Genomic DNA, 6,927 nt, shown 5'->3' with positions numbered 1-6,927 from the left:
GCGCGGGTGTTGCTGGGGAGAAAAGCGCGGCCGCGGCCCCGCCCCGAGCCCCGTGAGCGCGGCGCTCTCTGCTGGTGCGGCCTCAGAAGTGCACGGAGACTCCCCTCGCATCTACAGCAACTACCCGACTGCAGAGGCAGAGGAGGGCTCCGGTCCTGCTGTAGGTTCGTAGAAATTCCTAGTTAATTAAAGATCTCCATTCTCTTTTAAAAATAATAATAATAGGGCTTCCCTGGTGGCGCGGTGGTTGAGAGTCCACCTGCCGATGCAGGGGACACAGGTTCGTGCCCCGGTCCGGGAGGATCCCACATGCCGCGGAGCAGCTGGGCCCGTGAGCCATGGCCGCTGAGCCTGAGCGTCCGGAGCCTGTGCTCTGCAACGGGAGAGGCCACAGCAGTGAGAAGCCCGCGTACTGAAAAAAAAAAAATAATAATAATTCCAAAACGAGTGCTGAGCATTAGAGGAAAATTTGGAAATGTGGAGAAGAAAAAAAGAAAACAAATTACTCATAATGCCTGTTTTAGAATTTTACTGTCTGCCCTTCAGTACTTCATATCTGCAAATCTGTGTGTGCATCTTTTATAGAATTTTAAAAGTACAATTTTGTCAGCTTTGTGAACTCATAGGCCTTGTTTTGTTCACTGCACCATCCTCAGTGTCTAGAACACTGTTTAGCAGTGTTCTGAGTGCTCAAAAAACAATTGTTTCTACCAACATGGGATCATGCTTTTCACACTTTCAAGATCATCATTTTTAGCATGCTTAAATTTTCTTGTATGCTCCCCTGAGTAGTAAAAGATTGATGATAAAATGGTCCACTAGCCCCCTTCTAGAATTTGAAGGAATGTGTTTGGAATTTAGAATTATTCACAGTATCTGTATAAGGTGACCACCCCCCACACGCCATGACCACCAGCTGCGGGCTCTGGAACAGCACAACACCCCGTAATCAAACACACCACACTCCTGCAGCAAAATGTGTGACTATTCGCACCAACTAGGATAAATAAACACTATAAACAGCTTCATGTCCCTTCAGGCAGGTTTTGAGGCCAAATGAGTTTGCACCGAACTAAACAAAAAACTTGAGTTTCCAGAACATTTTGAATTTGAAGAGACTGCACTAACCTCAGGTACAAGGGTCTGAAGACGTGAGTCTCTTCTGTGTGCACTTGTTTTCCCATTTGCCTCAGTCTGTGCTCGGTAATCACAGGTAATTGAGGTGCCAGCTGATGAGATGTGAGTGAATGTGGGGTGCCATGTGAAAGGGTAGGATATGGTTGGATTAGACTTTTGGATGTGGCCACACCTCCTTCTCTACTCCAGGCTGCCACCTTCAAACCAATGGACGTCACCACTTGTGTAGTTGCCTTTGTTTCCTCCTGGATTCACTTCTAGGGCTACGCTTGTCCCAGTGGACCCCACCTGGGGATTTTGGAAGAGAGCCGAAGTCCCCCAAAACACCCACACCCACCTACGACCAAAGGGGCACAACAGTAACTTCTCCAAAAGGGCATGTCATTCGGCTGGCATTGGTTGTGCTGTTACCACATGCACAGAACCATACGCAGCCTCTGGGCTGGGCCTCTCTCAACTCCAAACTGAGTACCCAGCCTCCCACTGATCTCCCCACCCCAAAGTCACCTCAAATGCAAACATGTCCAAGACCACACTCACAAGCCTCCCCTCAGAACCTGGTCCTCTTCTCTTGTGGCCAATGTGTCAGTGACCGAGCCCATTATCCAGTTACACAAGCTAGAAACTCAGAGGCATCCTCCCCCTCCGTCTCCTCCATCCTTATATCCAACTCACCACGTCTTGCCCATTTACCTCTGAAGCAGCCCTTCACTGCACCACCACCATCTGGTCCCAATGCCAGAGCCTAACCAGGCTGCCATGCCCAATTCTTGCCCTCCTCAGGTCCTTTCTCCACAATGAAGCCAGACAAATCCCTTCAAACATAAGCTCAATTACTTCACATACACTGCAGGACCACCAGGAGAGGCTCCAATGTTTATGGCTTCACCTAGGATTTCTGCAGAATCGTTTGACAGCTCTGAAACACAGCCCACCTCGAGGTATAAAAAGAGTAACGCCACCCCCATCTTTCTTAGGATAAAAATAGAAATCCATCAAAAGGCCGGTAGAGCCCTGCCTGGGCTGGGGCATCCTACACAATGCTTGTGCTATGAGTCTCCATCCTCCAGGAGCACTGACCTTCTTCCTCAGGCCCTTGAATTTCCATCTCCTGGCCTTTACACTGGCCGTACTCCTTGCCTGGAACATTCTCTCTCCATCTCTTCACCTACTTAACTCCACTCTTCATTCACATCTCAGTGCAACTATCATTTCACCAGGAAATCTTCCTGACCAAGCCAAGTGCCCCATCATCTGCTCTTTAGCATCAGTGCTGTTCCTTCAAAGCTGAGACTCTTTTGTAGTCTTGCATGTATTTGTTGATTCCCTCGGGACATGGTCCTGTCTGGTTTGCCCATCATGGTGTTCCCAGCACCTGGCCCAGTGCCTGGCATAAAGTCAGTACTTCTTGAATATGTATTCCATGAATCCGCTATCTTGTCTGCTCACCCATCTTGGGACAACCCCGGAAAGGAGGTGGTGTTTGTGAGTTCATTCACCCACCCAACAAAGAGCATCTGTTATGTGCCGGGCTTTGGGGATATGAAAAAGATACAGCCATGACCTCAAGAGCTACTGGAAGATGGCAGACTGAGAAACCAGCTGACTGACTGCCTTCAAAATCTTAACTTCTAAATCACAAAAACTGATTAATGGATCTAGCAAAGCCATAGTCACATAGAAAACATTCCCCACAGATCCAATCAGCAAGAGTCCCTTTTCTCCCAACCCACCAGCGCTAATCATTCCCTGCTTTTTGAGCTGGCCTCAACCACTTGATCCTACAAAAAGCCCAACCTGACCTTCAGACTGAGAGGGTCCAAAGGCTTGCCTGGTGTTTGGGTTCCTTGGATGCATCAAGCTATGTAAACTTGGTTTTGTGTGGCCATAGGTATGTCATTGGTGGACCTGACATCCCAACTTGGAATTCAAAATGCACCTGGAAAAAGCCACAAAGTTTAACCACCACATTCCTTGAGTGCCCAGGTCTTCTAGCCTTTGGTTATATTGTCTCACACCCAGGAACAAGGGTCCCCCTTGGGCTCAGAGTTGTCACGGTAACTTGTCAGTGGGCTCAGCTCCAGCAGTTGTCATGGTCACTGCAAACCTGTACTCTGGGATTTGCAGTGGCAAAAGCTATTGCTAATGGGGGTGGGTGAATGGAGGAGGGGAAGGAAGGTGAGGCAGAATCCCCTCTTCCTCCTGGCTCCGACCCACCTCGAAACCCACTGTAACAATGGATTGGGACAGAGAGGCGGAGGCTTGTGTGATGTTCAGAAACATGCTAGAACATGAGAATTTAATACTACGTGAAATCAACTAAGAAAACCGAAATTGCTTGCTGCAACTTCGAGGAGGCACTATGAGCAAAGATAATCCACGAGCGCCATCTAGTGGGAAGATCAGCCATTGCCGCCCAATCCCTGAGCCCTTGAGTGGCAGCGATGTCTTCTGTTTCCACCAACAGGGAAGGCCAGCCATCTGCATCTGGGCCCTTGCTAGAAAGAGCATTTTGAGCTTAATTGCCCCTGGCACTGTGCTCTGCACTGTGGAAAGAAAGCTTCACTCATATTCTATGGATGCTTTGAATTTTGTTAACATTTTTAAAATTTGAATTTAAAGTGTTTCCCTTTTAACTCTGGCTGCTAGGAACCTCAGAGACAAAGCATGGTCAGACTTTAGCAGCACCTTGTGATGGTCACTTTTGGACTAACCTTGCCTCAGTTTTACCTAATATTTAAAGTTGTTTTCCACTTTACTGCCATATATATATATATTTTTTAAATTTTGCGGTAAGCAAAATTTAAAACCTCTCACTGTTGTGGCCTCTCCCGTTGCAGAGCACAGGCTCCGGACACGCAGGCTCAGCGGCCATGGCTCATGGGCCCAGCCGCTCCACGGCATGTGGGATCTTCCCAGACCGGGGCACGAACCCGCGTCCCCTGCATCGGCAAGCGGACTCTCAACCACTGCGCCACCAGGGAAGCCCAACTGCCATATTCTTATCTAGTTTCTTTTTTTTTTTGGCTGCATTGGATCTTAGTTGCAGCACATGGGATCTTTCCTTGTGGTGCACGGGCTCTAGAACACACAGGCTCAGTAGTTGTGGGCTTAGTTGCTCGTCAGCATGTGGGATCATAGTTCCCCCACCAGGGATCGAATCTGTGTCCCCTGCATTACAAGGTGGATTCTTAACCACTGGACTACCAGGGAAGTCCCCTCTAGTTTCTATCTTATATGAAGGATATTTCAAAGAATTGTTGGAAGAAGATAGAGTCACCAGTAATTCCACACAGTCTCCATTACCAAAGCATCTTATTCAGGAGTCATCAGGAGCAAGAGGGTTCTAAGCCCCAGGGAGATTCAATGAGCAGGAACCCAGGAGATATAATGGCAAACACATACTGAAATTTTACTACATGCTGAGCACTTTTCTGAGCACTTTAAATGTAAAAACTCATTGAATTCTTACAATCCTATTTTTTATAGATGAAGAAATGAAGCTCAAATTTTGGGGGCAATTTGTTATACATCAATACATGGAAGAGGTAACTGAGGATCAGAGAAGTTAACTTGTCCAAGGTCACACAGCCAGTAAGTGGTAGAAATGGAGTTACGATGCCCCAAGTCCACGTTCTTAACCACTAGGCTCTACTGCTGCTTCATGAACTCTGAGTCAGACAGCAGCCGAGGCCAGAATGGAGAAAAGCTTTGTTTCAGGGTCGCAGACTGAAAGAGGAACTCACAAGCTGAGCTGTGTGGCACAGAACCACCTGCAGTTGTTGGGTGTGTAATTGAGGTTGTGTGGATATTACACAGTTGCTCACTCTTGTCCAGCCCAGCATCCTGGATGAGGGATGCGGGGGACCCTGAAGGGTCAGACCACTTACTGTAGCAGGCCGAAAGATAAAGTGGGGGCAGGTCCATCCCTCAGAATCCAGAAATGAGCTGAAAGCCTCTAAGAGGCCTCCTGAGATGGAAGTGCCACGTGGGCCAGGATTTAGGGGTATTTTGTTTACTGCTGTCCCAGTGTTAGAATAGTCCCTGGCCTGGAAATATCAAAAGATATTTGTTGGAGAATAAATGAACAAGCAAAGAAATGAATTAAGGTTGAACTCACCCTCGGGCATTGCTGTGAAGAAGCCACGCTGTCTGAGAGGTGCTGCGGGATCTCACTGGATGAGTAGCAAGATGACACCTTTGGGGATTTTAAAAAAAATATTTGGGTTGTGCTAGGTCTTAGTTGCAGCATGTGGGCTCCTTAGTTGTGGTATGCGGGCTCTTAATTGCGGCATGTGTGTGGGATCTAGTTCCCTGACCAGGGATCGAACCCCAGCCCCCTGCTTTGGGAGCACAAAGTCTTAACCACTGCGCCACCAAGGAAGTCCCTACACCTTCCGTTTGAAGGCCGACCAGGGCCCAGAAAGCACAGATCCCAGACAGGACTACAAAGGGAGACTTCAAAGCAGATTAGTGATTTCATCAGACCCGGTTCAGGAGCTCATTCTGCAGCCATAAGGATGGTGGCTCGAGGGGAGATCCTAGTAGCAGAGAGACTAGTTAGAAACCATTGAAATAGTCCAGGTCAGAGAGAGGAGGCAAGGCTCTAGAACCAGGTCTCTAGCCTGACTCTGGCCCTGCCGTGGCGTTGGCGTAGTTTGGGGCTGCTGATCTTCAGGGTCACGTGGTGTGGGTGGTCTGTCAGCAGGCGGAAGGCGGGAGAGGTGAGCTACAGCAAAGTGGGTGATGGCCGTCTGGGGGCTGAGTTGCGGGAAGAGAGAGGTTAGTGTTGACAATAAAAAGGGGCCACTCAAGTTGAGTGGTGGTGACAGAAAAAAAAAAGTGGTGACAGAATTCTAAGCACAGGCGAACAGGATGAAGTCTGGCACCGTCATTTAGGAAAAACTCTAACTGGAATCTGGGGCTGAATCTAATCACAGTAAGACCCTGCTGGTTTAACCAAAGTATCTTTCTTCTCTTGCACTCTCATGCAACCCCTTTTTTTTTTGCGGTGCGCAGGCCTCTCACTATTGTGGCCTCTCCCGTTGCGGAGCACAGGCTCCGGATGCGCAGGCTCAGCGGCCATGGCTCACGGGCCCAGCCGCTCCGCGGCACGTGGGATCTTCCCGGACCAGGGCACAAACCTGTGTCCCCTGCATCGGCAGGCGTACTCTCAACCACTGCGCCACCAGGGAAGCCCCAACCCCTTTTTTCTATTGCCAATACATGATCACTTCGTCTGTTAGCCAGCTGTGGATTAACTTTGCACTTTCCCATAATTGACCCAGTGCTAAATTTCTTCCTAATCCATCAACTACAAAGGGTTTTGACAGGCGTAAGCGGTATTATGGTAGAATCAGGATTTCAAAGATTAAAATGGAACTGCTTTTGAAACTGAAGCCAATATAGGTCATGGAATTCAGGAGTAAGAAAGATGGTGCTTACCTGCTCCAAGACAACACACAAAAGCTGGTAGCTTATCCCTTTAAGTAGGTAAAGATCAGCCTCCAGCAAAAGCTAGACTAGAACTAGTTTTTGTTTCTTACCCCCCTAGGCCAGGTTTCTTCCCCTGAAAGCCCGCCATCTGCAAACACTTTATACCATACTTCTATCCCTACTTCAGGATGGATGAGGCAGGGATTAAAGTATTTGTAAGACTTATTCACAACTTGAATATGCAAGATTAAGATTTTTTTTTCTGATTTCATACTTTCAAGCCAATTAAGCAAGCATCCTTTACTACATTACTGCTCAAGTTGCTAATAACTACTGTGAGGAAATCAAGAGTAA

The sequence above is a fragment of the Neophocaena asiaeorientalis genome, unplaced genomic scaffold (assembly GCF_003031525.2).
Source record: "Neophocaena asiaeorientalis asiaeorientalis breed wild unplaced genomic scaffold, Neophocaena_asiaeorientalis_V1.1 scaffold29, whole genome shotgun sequence".
Taxonomy (NCBI): domain Eukaryota; kingdom Metazoa; phylum Chordata; class Mammalia; order Artiodactyla; family Phocoenidae; genus Neophocaena; species Neophocaena asiaeorientalis.
Note: the sequence above shows the minus strand (reverse complement) of the source record.